Source organism: Dasypus novemcinctus, chromosome 14, assembly GCF_030445035.2.
Source record: "Dasypus novemcinctus isolate mDasNov1 chromosome 14, mDasNov1.1.hap2, whole genome shotgun sequence".
NCBI classification, from domain to species: domain Eukaryota; kingdom Metazoa; phylum Chordata; class Mammalia; order Cingulata; family Dasypodidae; genus Dasypus; species Dasypus novemcinctus.
This window is the reverse complement of record NC_080686.1, coordinates 66,697,590-66,714,371: the sequence shown is the minus strand read 5'-3', so window position 1 is coordinate 66,714,371 and position 16,782 is coordinate 66,697,590. Positions and strand designations below refer to the sequence as shown.

Genomic DNA, 16,782 nt, shown 5'->3' with positions numbered 1-16,782 from the left:
TACCTTCTTGTTAGTACTATTGTGAACATTAGTTAGCTAATGCATGTCAAGGACTTGGAACAATACCTGGCACAAGTACTGAGTATTGTTATAAGCTAGGAATTCCTCAGCTATAGGTTCTCAGGGGCCTATGACCAATAAAACAGCCTAGAAATAAAAGAATCCTGTATTAGTAAGACTGTTATCACTTGTTGCTCTGTTCCTGCCATCAAGGCCATGATTCCATTTTTTCACATCTTCTTTCTTTTTATTGGAAAAAATTTTAGAAAATGACAGTTAATAAAGGGCACAGAGAAACACATACTTGTAGAAAACAGACAACAAAAACTAAAAATGCCACTGGCTTCTTTAATTGGTTAAAAGCATAAAATGTAACAGGCAGAAAGTCTGTTTTAAACAAATTAAAAAGCTGTGTTTTTTTCAAGTCTCCCCAAATCAAATATGTACACACCCACAAAAATGGTGTGTGAAAGAAAGCTCTCATATACAAGAAGTTGTATCCTGAATTCCTAAGGGCAACAGTTGTTTAAACAGGAATTAACACAATAAAGCTAGCAACAGGTTTATAATTTTAAAAAACTGATTATTTAAATGCTTCATGGCACAAAGTTATATTATATAAAGTACTGATACGTGGAAGGAAGAAGTCTGTATGGCTTTTAGCAAAAATTCTTTTCCAGGAAAGCAAATCAAAACAATGCAATAAGCAGATCAAGGAGGCTACAGCTAAACACCAGAGCTACAATTTCTCCTATCTGTGCTAAAAAAGCCTATTTATCCAGAACAGACTAAAATTTCAGGACAAAACAGGGCCATTTTTAACAACTGTTACTTTACTTCACCCATTTTAAGTTTTCTGTTTTTACCCTACCTCATAATTCAGCATGATACAGCAGAAAGACGGCTGCTTTTAGAATTGACTATTTCACTTTTCTTTCTGTGGCGAGACTGTCAGGGAGCCTGGATATTTCAGGCTCATATGCATCCATGACCAGTGTCCCGCTGTGGTCAAAGAACTTAGCAATGGACTTGGTGAATTCCGCTTCCCCCTGCTGCTTTGTTCTTCCACTGATAAAGGTCAGCTTCAGGGTGTATTTGTCATCGAACCTTTTGAGACTGGAGGACAGCTGCCAAATATCATCAGGATCCATTCCTGTAGGATCTTTTCTATGGGCCACGAGAAAGATGCTCTTCTCCTTATATGAGGTATAAATGGTCAGGATCCCCATCATCACAAAATAGGACACAACACACAAAACCAGAACAGGTTTGGACTCTGGAAAGGGATGCATATAATCCCAAATCAAAGCCACTATGGCAAAAAAAACAGGAGATCGTACAAATGGTGAGGCAACCGTCAATTAGACCAAAATTCTCCACATACTTGTACTTTTCCAGAAGAACGTTTTTGGCAGAATCATCCAAAGAATTTTTCACAGCTGATCCATCCCACTTGTCAATTTTTACAGGCTTATCATCAATCTTCCACTTATCCAACAAGCCCCTGCGGCTACTGCCTGTCCCGCTGCTGGGGCCACAACCAGCCCCACTACCGCCTCCGCCACCACCGCTTCTCCCGCCCTGTGCTGCCGCTGCCGCCATCTTGTCCGCCTCTGCCTCTCCCTCCCATGTTCATCTTGCCATAGTGTGTTATGTCAGTGACTGGAAACCCACATAATGAGCAGCAAGGTATTGAATTCCCATCCTGGGGAAGCTTGCTATGTTCTCAAAAAGAGGGGCAGGAGTCTCTCCAGAGCATGTGTTGTGTCCAATAGGGGAGGACAGACCAGTGTGTCAAGTCCTCCGTGTTGTTGCAAGTAACTATGAATCTGGTCCTGCAAAGAGTAAAGCCTGGTGGTTGCCATGGGTCCCGAGGGGAGGAGGAGGGAAGAACAGAATAGACAGAACAGGTGGCATTTTGAGGGTGATGGAAGTGTTCTACATGATCTTGTAATGATGGATACAGGCCATGTTAAATTTCATCAAAATTTATAAAAGCATATGGCCCAAAATGTAAACCATAATGTAAATCATTGACCATGGTTGGTAGCTATGTTTCAATATTTGTACATCAGTTGTAACAAATGCACCATCCACATATAAAATGTTATTAATAGAATAATAAAATGTTATTCTGTAGGTGACTCTGTTGTGACCTACAACTTCTTAGAGGACAAAATGAAAATCGTGGGAAACGGACTTTGGCCCAGTGGTTAGGGCGTCCGTCTACCATATGGGAGGTCCGCGGTTCAAACCCCGGGCCTCCTTGACCCGTGTGGAGCTGGCCATGCACAGCGCTGATGCTCGCAAGGAGTGCCGTGCCACGCAGGGTGTCCCCCGCGTGGGGGAGCCCCACGCGCAACGAGTGCGCCCGTGAGGAAAGCCGCCCAGCGTGAAAAGAAAGTGCAGCCTGCCCAGGAATGGCGCCGCCCACACTTCCCGTGCCGCTGACGACAACAGAAGCAGACAAAGAAACAAGACGCAGCAAATAGACACCAAGAACAGACAACCAGGGGAGGGGGGGAAATTAAATAAATAAATAAATCTTTAAAAAAAAAGAAAAAAAATGAAAATCGTAAGACATTGGGAGAATAAAAGAAGAAAATGTCACTGTACATACAGGACAACAGATCTTACAGTGATGAATGGCAAAATGTCAAAAAAAAATTTTTATCTTTTTCCATTATGTTTTATTATCCCAAATTCTTTAAAAAAATTTTATTCTATTTATTATTTTTAAAACTACCATTATTATTTCATTTTCTTATTAATTGTATTTGGCTATTTAATTGGCTTCACTTTTTAAGAAGTTTTGGAATACAGAAGGGTTACAACTGTGGCAGGGGAGGATCATTTATGTAGGGTGTCTGTGATAGAGGATATATAGGAGGAGGCTCACCTGGGCATACATACTAGGCATATAAATGTGTTCAAATGTTTATGGGGCATTGTCACAGTGGGTGGAGATTCACACAATACCCGAAAGAATATAGAATTTCCATTCTGGGGAGCTCTGCCACTTTCCGTAATGGAAAAGCAAGAATCCCCCAAGATAGAGGCAATAGCTAGTGAAGGAGGATGGTCCATTGACGGGCCCATGATACTGATGACTGTGCTTATGAATCTTTACTCTTGAAATTGAAACTTAGTCTAGTATTATAGGGTACCTAAGTATTACCTCCTGAGAGCCTCCTTGTTGCTCAAATGTGGCATCTCTCTAAGCTGAACTCAGCACATAAATGCAATAACTTTCCCCCAGTGTGGGACATGACTCCCAGGAATGATTCTCTCTGGGACTGAGGTGCTTACTACCAAGCACCAACTAGCCATGCAACTGGAAAAAGATCTTGACCAAAAGGGGGAAAGGGTAAACACAAATGAGCTTATATGGCTAAGAGACTTCAAAATGAGTCAGGAGGTCATTCCAGAGGTTACACTTATGCACATCTCAACAGGATCTCATCAACTGACAAAGTAGACATTACCCCAAATAGTTGGGCTCCTGAGGACTCTGGAGACACCCAGGCACTATGGTCAGGGCAGATAGCTCTGGAGTTTGGTGCCTTGCCAGTGGGCCCTACTTTGGGATTTGTGATGCCCAGTGTGACAGAATTGGGCTTAGCTGTGATTTGCCTACACATGGCTCTTCTGTCCATTCTATTTGAACCTAATGTTGGTGCTGGAGTTAGTACAAGTATTTCCAAGAGACTTGAATCTTTGAGCTGTCCATGTAGTGGCTGGGCCCTGAGTCTCAGCAGACTTGCAACACATACTCTTCAGTTCATTGGACTCATCCAGGACAACTAACAAAGGGTGATGATAGACAACTACCATACCAAGGAACCGAGAGAATCTACAACTGCAAATAAGAGTGCCCCAGCCATCAGCTATAGGGGATTGAAGCCCCCCTCTCAGGTAGAGGTAGAGTGGGCATCACCATCCCAGAAGCCTCAGGATTGAGGAAAAAACTGTGGACTAGAGTGGACTTACTGCTATTCTACTACAAACTTGCTGTGATTCTAGGAATGGAAGAACTTCTATCACTGATGTGGAGGCAGTGGCCACTGGAGGTTCTGAGGGCAGGGAGAGGGAAGACAGGTGTAAAACAGGGGCAATTTTGGGACTTGGGAATTGTCCTGAATAACACTGCAAAGACAGATACAAGCCATTATATATCTTGCCATAACCTACAAAATTGTGTGGGAGAGAGTGTAAACTAAAATGTAAACTACAATCCATGCTTAGTGACAAAGCTCCAAATATGTTCATCAATTGCAATGAATGTACCACACTAATGAAGGATGTTGTTAATGTGGGGAAATGTGGGCAGGGTGGGGAGAAGGGCTTATGGGAATCCCCTATATTTTTTGTGTAACATTTATATAATCTAAATATCTTTTAATTAAAAATTTTTTTAAATCATGGTTATACATTCCCAATATTATCTTCCAACTATCCTCCAACTAATATTAATCTTCCTTGACTACTCATTTCAGCCACAATCACATCCATAAATCAACAATGTTTGTTCCACATTATAATGAATGTCATGGGACTATGGGTTTTGAAAAATGTATATTAGGTATCCACCATTATGGAAGCATACAGGAAAGTATTACTGTCTTTATAATGCTCTATACATCACTTATCTATCCCTCCCACCCCTCCCCCTGAAACCTAGGCAATCACTGATCTTTTAATGGTCTCTATGAATGTGCCTTTTCCAGAATGTCACATCATTGATATCACAGAGTATATAGCCTTTACAGACTTGCTTCAGTGTTCCCCGTATCTTTTTGTGGCTTGATAGCTCATTTCTTTTTTATCATTGACTAATATTCCAGTGTATGGAAATACTACAGTTAGTTTATCCAATCACCTATTAAAGGACATCTTGGTCACTTCCAAATTTTTGGCAATAGGAGTATGATTGTTGGATTATATGATAAGTTTGTTTGGTTTTATAAGAAACTACCAGACTGTCTTCCAAACTGGCTATACCATTGTGTATTCTCTTTAATAATGAATGAGAGTTCCTATTGTTCCACATTCTCGCCAGATTTGAAGTCAGTGTTTTGGATTTGAGCCATTTAATAGGTGTGCAGTGGTATCTCATTGTTGTTTTAATATGAATTCCCTAGTGACATGGTGTTGAGAATTTTCCCATAGGCTTACTTGCCACCATGTATCTTCTTTAGTCAGGTGTCTGTTCTGCCCTTCTGCTCATTCTTTATTTGGGTTGTTTTCTCATTGTTGAATTTTAAGAGTTCTCTGGATATTTTGGATACAATTATTTTGTCAAATAAGTATTTTGCAAATACTTTCTCTGAGTCTGTGGGGCTTGCTTTTCAGTCTCTTAACAATATCTTTTTCACAGAGCAGATTTTTAAAATTTTAATGAATCCCAACTAATCAATTTTTTTCTTTCATGGATTTTGCTTTTGGAGTTGTATCTAAAAAGTCAATGTCCCTAGGTTTTCTCCTACATTTCTTCTAGAAATTTTATGATTTTGTGATTTACATTTAGATCTATGTTCTATTTTGAGTAAATTTTTGTGAAAGGTATAAGGTCTGTGTCTAGATTCATTTTTAGTTGTTTGTTTGTTTGTTTGTTTGTTTTTGGCATGTGGGTATCTAGCTGTTCCAGCACCATTTTCTGAAAAGACTATCCGTTCTCTATTGATATGCTCTGCTCCTTTTTGTCAAATATATTTCTGTGGGTTTATTTCTGCACTCTATATTCTGTTCCATTAATCTATTTGACTATTCTCTCACCAACATCACATTATCTTCGTCACTATAGCTATATAGTAAGTCTTGAAGTTGGGTGGCTTCAGTCTTCTGCATTTGCTCTTCTTTGTCAGAATAGTGTTGGCTATTCTGGATCTTTTGCATTTTCACATAAACTTTAAAATCAGTTTGTCAATATCCACAAAATGACTTGTTTGGATTTTGATTGGAATTTTGTTGAATCTATAGACCAAGGTGGGAGGAACTAACATCGTAATAATATTGAGTCTTCCTATGAAAGAACGGAATATCTCTCAATCAAAGAAATTCTTAATTTTGTAGTTTTCCACATACAAATCTTATATATATTTTATTGGATTTTTACTTAAATACTTCATTTTTAGTGCAAATATAAATGATAGTTTTTAATTTTAAATTCCAACTGATGATTGCTGGTATATAAGAAAGCAATTAACTTTTGTATGTTCACCTTATACCCTGCTCTCTTGGTATTAATTCTAGGAGTTTTTTCTTTCAATTCTTTGGGATTTTCAGCTTAGACAACCATACCATCTGCAAATCAGATGATTTTTTAACTCAAATTTTTACAACTTAACTTGCAATATACCCTAAATGGGTCCATAAATTGACCTACATTTCAATTTAATTGACTTCCCTATAATTGCTTATATTCTATTTTACACTTTTAAAAATATTATTTTGAGAAGGAGTCTATGGACTTTACCAGACTGTCAAAGAGATATATATAATAAAACAGATTGAGGACCCTTACCATATATTCCCACATTCTATATGTTGAGTGGCAGTTTGATATTATTGACAAATTCTGAAAAGAAATATTGACGATGTAAACTGGTCTGTTCCTCTGGGCGTGATACTCTTCGATTGTATTAAATTCAGAGTTTTCACTTTACCTTAATTAAATTAAGATTAGAGCTTTGATTCAGCCACATCAGTAGAACGGTGAGTCCCTGTCCCCTTGGTGAGTGGACACACACACAGGAAACGACACAGCAGAGGAGAGGCTACTTAGTTTTAATGCTGGAGCCTGGGGGAAAGAGCCGAGCCGTTTACCTGATAGTTTACAACTGGACAGTGGAGAGAGTAGAGTAGCTGAGCCCAGAAAGAGACCAGCCCCTAGAAAAGAGACAAACCTTATGCCTGCCTACAGCTAAGATCAGAAGCTAGGACCATGGAGACTTAAGATGAAGGCTGAACCCTCAGCAGAGACCAGCAGCCATCTTATTCTAACACATGGCAACAAACTGTGGTGAAAGAAGTAACTTACTCTTACTCTTGATGTCTTTGTGACTATAAGCTTCTACCCCAGGGAAGCCGATGTGGCTCAAGTGATAGGGCTTCTGCCTACCATATGGGAGGACCTGGGCTCAATCCCTGGAGCCTCCTGGTGAAAAAGAAGAAGAGAAAGTGTGCCCATGCAGCAAGTCAGTGCCCGCACGAGTGCCTGTGTGGTGAGCCAGTCCCCCACACAAGTGAGTCACTTAGCAAGATTATGACAGAACAAGAGACAGAAGGGGAGAGTCAAGGTGAAGCGCAGCAGAAACCAGGAACTGAAGTGGCACAATTGACAGGGAACCTCTCTCCCCATCAGAGATATCCAGGATAGAATTCTAGAGGAGAGAAAATGAGAAGACAACAGAGACAGCAAAAAACAGCAGGCCAGGAAGGGCTGGGAATTAAAAATAATAATAATAAATCTTAAAAAAAAAAAAAAAGCTTCTACCCCAAATAAATATCTTTTATAAAAGCCAACAGATTTCTGGTACTTTGCATCAGCACCCCTTTGGCTGACTAATACATGTTGTTTCAGAAAAAAAGAAAAACACAAGTTTCTCAACAATTTCATTAAGCTAATATATCCATGTTACTTTCCACTCTTGCTTCCATAACTCCTTATTATTCTCATTGTATTTCAATATTACTTCTTGGGAAGGTATTCCTTAACATCCCTGAATAGGTCAAATCCTCCATTAAATAATTTCAAAGCACTATTTATTTTGCCCTTACCAGCTGCATCTTTATATTCATTGGGGTCTCTTGAGTAACGCTTGTCTCTCTAATTAAAATATATAATCCATGAGAATTGTTTTGTCTGTTTCTGCTCTCCATTTTATTCCCAGTATCTAGCATAGTGTCTGGCCTATAGCAAGTTCTCAATAAATATTTATTGAATATTTGAATTGATGATTAATAAACAGAATATTTACTATATGTAAATAGTACACATAGTCAATATGTATGGAATATGTGTACTATTTAATAAGTGATGGGGCAAAAATATAAGTAACGTTGAAAATGAGTCATTCCCTGGAATACAGACATATATAGACATGTTCAGACATGAGATGGATGTAAATAAGACAACTATAACACAAGGTAAAGTAAAACATATACTAGACAAATATATAAGAAAAAGTGGTACTGGGGCACACAGAAAAATTGCCATTAATTGCAAATGTTGTCAGCATGCTTTCATAGAAGATGCACATTTTTTTGTTGATGTTGTTTGGTTTTGTTTTTTAATATCTCACACCTCCCTGAAGGACATGTAAATTATCATGGGCATAAAATGAAGACTGAACTCAAACCTGAACTATTTCATGTGAAAATCATGACAGCAGATGGAGAATTCAGGAAATTGAAAGTATTCCCATCTGGCATTAGCTATCTATGATGGAAGAAAGGAGAAGGGAAATAAAGTGGAAAAAGTCAGGAAACCAGTTTGATGAAGAATATCTTGAATTCCATACTAAGGATGTTAGAATTTATTATTTTCCCATGTTATCTGATGTCCAACTTAGTTTGTGACATTACAAATTACAGAAATCAGTAAGACAATAATGGGAAATATTATAAAATTATATCTATTATAAAACTAATTCAGATATTTGGTACATTCTTTTTAGGCCAACAATATTTCTCTAGAACAATTTGTTTCTGTTGTGCTTTGAAGCTGTATGTACCCCAGAAAAATATGTTCTTAAATTTAATCTATTCCTTTGGCTGTAAACCCATTGTAACTAGGACCTTTTCATGAGGTTACCTCAGTTAGCAAGATTAACTCCTGATGTTTTATGGAAGGCAGAACTTGAAAATGGTGAGCCTGGGCATTTAGCCAAAGAACTTTCCAAAGTAAACTTGGAGAATGTGGCTTGGCTTCTCCATGGAGCTTATAGTAAAATGCTGGATGAAGAGATAAACTGAGAACTGAATTACTGGGCACAACAAAACCAGAAACTGATTCTGGAAATCCCAAGCCTCTGGAAATCAAGTCCCCAGACAATAGTGCCCCATTTGAGGACTTATCTAAACCTAGAACTTATAAATCAGGATTGAAAATGCAGTTATCTCAGAAAGGCTTGTGGAAAATCTTACTGTCTGATGGCTTGGACTCCTGCTTCCTGCATGCTAAACCAACAAGACTTTTGTGAGAGCTATATGAACAAAACCACTGTCAGCCTGGACTAAAAGGGACATGGAGGGGAGATATGGAAAGAAAAATGGCTTTAAGAAGAAAACTATGAAGAAAAAATGTCTTTAAAAAGAAAACTATGGAAGCTGAGGTCTGGAATTAAGACATCTCTTTGGGTCGAGAAGGACCACACCCATGTGTACAGAGAGGGTGAGTTTGCCTCACCATTTGAAGATGGTAGATGTTCCAGCATGCTGTTCAGGGAAAGCTTTACCACCCCAGGTTACAGAGAGGGTGGAGCACATTCCCCAAGGGTTAGGGAGAGTAAGGTGAAAACCTCATGGGTCTGAGAGGGGTGGGCCTGCCCTCCATAAACTAAGAAGGCCAGATTGCCAAGTCATTGCTCTGATAGGGTTGGCCCTGTCAGTCAAAGATCAGGAAAAATGTTGCTGTCACCTCATTGTATTGGGGGGGTGGTTCAGATTGCACCCCAGAGATCAGGGAAGGAGTGACATTCACCCAAGTGTTCTTAAAGGTGAGGTCTGGAGCTTGGTTGCAACCCAGATGCCTGATGAGGGTAGAACCAAGAAAATGGCCATTGGGCAAGCATGTAGAAAGGATAGGTCCCAATGAGGCCCCAAGGAGAAGAAATCATCATTTTGAGAATGTCTCTCAGACTTTAAAATCTAATGAAGCATGCCCTCCAGGTTTACAGAACTCTAGGGGAACCTGTGACTAATGTTTCCCTCCCAAATTCTCCTTATGGAAATGCAATGTTTACCCTTTGTATGTGCCTTTGTATATTGGAAGCAGATAACTTGTTTTGTAAGTTTCATAGATCTATAGTCACAGGGGTCTTTGCCCCAAGACAAACTGCATTTCTTTTTTTTTTTTTTATTTCTCTCCCCTCCACCCCCATCCACCCAGTTTTCTGTTCTCTGTGTCCATTCGCTGTGTGTTCTTCTGTGTCTACTTATATTCTTGTCAGTGGCACCGGGAATCTGTGTCTCTTTTTGCTGCGTCATCTTGCTGCATCAGCTCTCCGTGTGTTCAGTGCCACTCCTGAGTGAGCTGAACTTTCTTTTGCGCTGGGCGACTCTCCTTATGGAGCACACTCCTTGCACGTGGGGCTCTCCTAAGCAGGGGACACCCCTGTGTGGCATGGCACTCCTTGAGTGCATTAGCATTGCATGTGAGCCAGTTCCACATGGGTCAAGGAAGTCCTGGGTTTGAACTGTGGACCTCTCATGTGGTAGGCGGACGCTCTATCCACTGAGCCAAGTCAACTTCCCCAAACTGCATTTCTTTAACCTGTTTGTGATATGATTTTGTGCATAACATTGTTACTGACTTCAAGTTTTTGGAATATTGTAAATTCTTTTTTGGAAATCAGAGGGTGCAGTGTGGCAGTTCGATCTTATTTATGAATTCCAAAAAGCGATATATAGATTATGTTTGTAAACTGGTCTATTCTTCTAGGTGTGATAACCTCTGGATTGTATTAGATTCGGCTGACACATCTGAATAAATTATATTAAGATTAGGGCTTTAATTCAACCATGTCATTAGAGTGCGACTCAGCATGGAGTCCCAGCCCCCTTGGTGGGATGATAAAACAGACTCTCACTTGGAAGTATATACAGAGAGAAGAACACAGAGGAAAAGAGCTCATTTTTCACAGCAGAGGCTCAAGGAAGAGAGATGAGCCTGATAGTCTACAGCTGACCTTGTGAAGAGACCAGAGCAACTGAACCCAGGAAGAAACGAGCCCTGGGAAGAGAGATGAGTCTTACGCCAGCCTTCAGCTGAGATCAGAAGAAGCTGGATCCATGTAGTTTTAAGAGGAAGAAGGAAGACTGAACCCTCACAGACATTACCTGCCATCTTGCTTCAGTATGTGGCCAATGACTTTGGGTGAGAAAGTACCTCTTATGGTACCTTGAGTTGGACTATTTAGGGCCTTGTGACTGTAAGCTTCTACCCAAAAGAAATACCCTTTATAAAAATCAACAGAGTTCTGGTACTTTGCATCAGCACTACTTTGGCTAATACAAAAGGTATTTGCTTTGAGCTGTTCCCAAAAAGCAGAAAACAAAAACACACACACACACATTGAATGACTCCGTGTATCAGAAGTCAAATGTATATATATATATATATCTTCAAAAAAATACAATTTACAAAAATATTGGGGTGGGGGGATGGGGAATGGGTTATATGGGAACCTCTTACTTTTTTTAATGTAACGTCCTGTGTGATCTATTAACTTTATAAGTTTATAAGTTAATAAATCCCCATTGTGAAAGTCAAAAATAAATAAATAAAATAAAATAAAATAAAATTTTAAAAGTCATATGACCATGGCAATGATAGATACAGGTCATTATACATTTTGTCAAAACCTATAAAATTATGCAGTGCAAAGTGTAAACTATAATATATTCCATGGTTAATAACAATGCTTCAATATGTGTTTATCGATTTTAACAAATGTACATACAGCACTAATGAAAGATGTTGTTAAGGGGGTAAAGTGTGGGGTATATGGGAATCCCCTACATTTTTTTTTTTAAGATTTATCTTTTTATTTATTTCTCTCCCCTTCTGCCCCCCCCCCCCATTGTCTGCCCTCTGTGTCCATTCGATGTGTGTTCTTCTATGACCACTTCTATCTTTATCAGCAGCACCGGGAATCAGTGCCTCTTTTTGTTGCGTCATCTTGTTGTATCAGCTCTGCATGTGTGCAGCGCCATTCTTGGGCAGGTTGCACTTTCTTTTGTGCTCAGCAGCTCTCCTTACGGGGCGCACTCCTTTCGCATGGGGCTCCCCTACGTGGGGGACACCCCTGCGTGGCAGGGCACTCCTTGCACGCATCAGCACCTCACATGGGCCAGCTCCACAAGGGTCAAGGAGGCCCGGGGTTTGAACCACGGACCTCCCATGTGGTAGGCAGACGCCCTATCCATTGGGCCAAGTCTGCTTCCCTCCCCTACATTTTTGATGTAACATTTATGTAATATAAAGCTTCTTTAAAAATAAAAAATTAACTAAAAAGTCACATAAAGGTCTTATACTTAATATTAATTCTTTACCTTTAATATATATCTTTAATATGTATTAAATAACTTTGCTTCTCTGTTTATAATATCACCATAACCAGTATCTGAAAGGCAACTAAACTCAGAAGGTCACTTTCTTCTGAAGGAAAAAAAAACTTTTCATATAATCATAGGATATAAAGTATAGAATCTTTGGAACTGAAATGATTATCTCATTTGCAAAATGAAAAAATTTTGATGTTAGAAACTGAGATTAAAAATAAGTTAAAATTACACTTGTAGTTTTTTATTGACACTATATGCATCTATATGCACTATATGCACTATCTATCTACCTACCTACCCATCGATATCCCTCTCTGACTTCAAGGTTTTGTTATTGACACTCTATGAGTGCGTGTATATATATAATATATATATAAATAGAAATATACACGCATTCATAGATATAAATAGATATAAATAAATAAATAAATAAATATTATATTATATATATATAAATAGATACCTAGATATAGAAGTCATGCTCCCTTCCATGGATGACTATCTCCCAAGAATAAAATTCTTTTAATGTCCATCTAGCACCACAGATTATTTTTGCCTATTTTTATTTAGACTTTGTATACATGAAATCATACACTATTTATTCTACAGGGTTTGCATTATTTTGCTCAATATAATGTTTCTGAGTCATCCATATTATTGTATATAGTAGTATTTCATTCACTCTCATTGCTGTGTATCTCCCTAAGCCTATCCCTATCACTATCCCTGTCCCTCTCTGTCTCTGTTTCTATCTCTATTACCATCATCTCCCCCCTCTCTTTCTCACACAGACACACTCTCTCCATGAAATACAACTACATATAATAATATGAATGACTCTCACAAACATCTGTATGACAATTCAATGAGATGTATAATTTCAATTCATGCACTTTTCCATATATATGTTGTTTTAATTAAAAGTTTGCTTTAAAAAGCAATATGCCGTTTGCTACTTTTATCAATTTTTCTATATGGCATTTTCTGAATCTATCATTTTTCTTTATTGATTTATCCCTGCCTTGAGCCAAAATGAATTAAGGTGGTTCTAAGGTATGTGACAAATACAGTCAATTTTAGACTATTCTGCCATTGGCCTTCAAAACCATTTGATCAACCCAATTGGGAATTTTGGTGGTTTGAACCTATGTACCTAGAAAACATGTTCTTAAATCAAATCCATTCCCATGATTAGGAACCCATGTAGTAAGTAGGACCTTTTGATGAGGTTACTTCAATTTAGGTGTGGCCCGCCTCAATCAGGATGCTCTTACTGGAGTCCTTTATAAATGGAGTGAAATTCAGTTAGAGAGAAGAAAAAGCCACCGAAAGCAAAAGTTGAAATTCAACGGAACCAAGAAGAGAATTGAGAGGTCAACAGAAGCCAACATGTGCATTGTCGTGTGATAGAGACGTCAAGGACCAATGATTGCCAGCACCCAGCTCCCGAACACCACAGTCTTTGGGAAGAAAGCATCACCTTGAGAATGCCTTGATTCGAGTCTCTTTTAGCCTCAAAACAATAAGTTAATAAATTCCCATTGTTTAACCTAACCAATTTCATGGCATTTGCTTGAGCAGTCCAGGAAACTAAAACAGGGATCCTGAAACCTAGAGACGTAATCTTCTGGATAAGAAAGAAAAACTGCTGCTGAGTCTTGACAGAAAAGACCATAATAAGTCTTGGTAACAATTAACACTTCAGTAAAAGCCCCAAAATGTTGATTATTGGATTAATGTTTCCCGGCTTAAAAGACACACACTATCTCCCATGGACTGTTGGAAACCTGTTCAACAGAATATATTAAATGTGAGATTCTTAAGAATCCTTCACAAGCAGATGATCATCAGAGAAAAACACCTAACCAATGACTCTTGAGTTAAGCTGATGACAAACCAAAATAGTCAGCTTCTACCCCAGACATAAGAAGATTAATTTTCTGATATCTCTGCTCTTCCTTTTTTATACTTTTGCTTTACTGTTAATCTTATGTATTACTATATTCTTGGCATTCCTAATGACCACTTAAAGGTTTCTCCGTTTGCTTCACATATTTTCACTGTTAACCACATTTTTTGATCTCCTTTATTCTTTCACTGCCACCTAAGAGAAAGCAAAATTTCCTCTGTAATCCCAGTGACAAAAGTTAATAGCTGTTCCTTGAAACACTTCAAATGACAAAATTTCCTTCCTGAGGACACTTCTATATTTGAATTTTCATCATGCTATTTATTATTTTCTTCAGTAAGGTAAAAATTAGATCCCAAATCATTACAGCAATTTTAGTAGAATCACCATGACCAGGGGTGGGCACTAATATTGCAGCTATCCTTACTGTAGTAGCTTCTCTTTTGGCAAATCTTATCTCTTAGCATGCTCCAATTTCTATCTCATCGCAATAAATGAGAATCAAAATGTAAATTAACTACAGTAACTGTTAATAGTGCTCATTATATGCAGGTCATCTCTTTACCTGAACACATGGGAAGACTTTTGTAGTTAGGTCAAAGCCTTGTGACAAGTTTGGGGCAAGGAGCTGTGAGTAAAAGTGACCTGTAAGTACCCATGTATGTATGTAAAATATACCCGTTTTACACAGTTAAGAATGAGTGTGAATTCTCCATTCTTTTTTCCTGTGATGTAACATCCCTGGAAGCTATGTGTTCTGGTTGGCTTGCCAACAAGATGGAAGCAGCTAGGATCCTTGAGAGGTCCTTTGGAAGAGAGTTGACATAGAATGTCATTAAACACATAGGACTTTACCCAAGCAAAACAATTTTTTATGTGTCAAGCTACTGAGATTTCAGGGTTAACTTGTTCCCACAGTATTTTAGTTTGCTAAAAGCACAAGGCAATATACCAGAAATGGATTGCTGTTTACAATGGGAATTTATTAACTTGTAAGCTTACATTTCTTACACCATGAAAGTATCCAAATGAAGGCATCATGAGGAGATGCTTTCTCCCCGAGCTGGAGCTATGGATGATCAGGCACATGGCAGGATCTGCTTGTCTCCTCCCTCTCCTCCAGGCCTCATTGCTTTCAGCTTCTGGCTTCAGTGGCTTCCTCCCAGCATCTGTGTTCTGTTTGTTTCAGGTTCTGATTCCCAGGGCCTTCTCTCTCAGTTCCTGGGGGTTTCTCTCTGTTTTTGCAGCCTTTTTCTCTATATATTTATTCTGTTTATAAAGAACTTCAGTAAGAGGATTAAGAACCATCTTATGCCTTACTGAAGTAATGTAATCAAATGGCCCTTAGGTAAATCTAATCTAATCAAAGATTCATAACAGGCTCATATCCATAGGAATGGATCAATTTAAGAACAAATTTCTGGGGTCCACAAAAGACTCAAACTACCACACACAGCATGACCTAGCCTATCCTAACTTAATACACCTGTACAAAGAAAGGAAGCATCCCTAATTCTGGCCATTTCCATAACAGGAATATCAAGATTATAATAGTCAAGGAGAGATCTTCTAACACCAGATCAAGGGAACTCCTGGACATAGCTGTTTCTGTGCCTGAGTAGGATTAGTATACCCTGTGCAGAAATAGCAAAGAATAGGAACCTACTTTTGACCAACACTTGTAGGGCATTCAAAATAAAAAATTTTGTAGTCCCTAATGACTCAGGAAAGGTAGGTACACTTTCTAAAATACTAGTAATAATAATAAAAAATAATAACAAGAAAAAATGGTCAAAGTTTATTAAGCAAATACAACATGCTATGTGTGTTCTTAAACACTATACTACACTACAGTCTTACCAAAAATAAAATAAAATAAATTGATAAAAGTAACAAAAGGCATATATTGCTTTTTAAAGTAAACTTTTAATTATAACAATATATGTATTGAAAAGTGCACAGAACAAAAGTATAGAGCTCATTGTACTGTCATATAATGAACACATCTGGAAAGAAGCACCAGATCAAGAAGCAGATCATTATCAGCCCTCCAGGATCTCAGTAAGAGAATCACTACTCCAGACTGTTAGCAAAACCAACTCCTTCCTATTTGAAATGGATCAGGTCAATGGAGATGACTAATGATCATGCATTACAATTACAAATGACTTGGCTAAAAAACTAGTTTTGAAAACCATCCTATGCATCTTCATATTCTTACCACCTTGTAATAGTGATGTACATTTGTTCTAGTTCATAGAAGAGCATTCTTGTATTTGTATGTACTATTAACCACAATCCTTATTCACTCTGGGTTCACTATGTTATTCAGTCCCTAGACTATTCTCTAGACTTTCTTTGAATTGACAATTACATCCCTAGACTACCCCATTCAGGCTCAATACCATTTATAAATGAGCCATCAGCCACTGCTGAAGCCTCTACAACTTCAGAGGAAGCATGGTCCTGCTGACACCTTGATTTCTGACTTAATATAGACTCCAGAACTATGAGATAATAAATTCCTGTTGCTTTAAGCATCCAGTTTGTGGTACTTTGTTATGGTAGCCCCAGCAAACAAAGAT

General features: G+C 38.4%; 1 protein-coding gene and 1 pseudogene across 46 annotated transcripts in view; both read right to left on the bottom strand.

Moving 5' to 3' along the window:
* Nucleotides 1-16,782, bottom strand: part of RIMS2 (regulating synaptic membrane exocytosis 2) — a 734,990-nt gene that overhangs the window by 603,371 nt on the left and 114,837 nt on the right. The window lies entirely within an intron of this gene.
* LOC101419327 (signal peptidase complex subunit 2 pseudogene) lies at nucleotides 803-1,622 on the bottom strand (annotated as a pseudogene).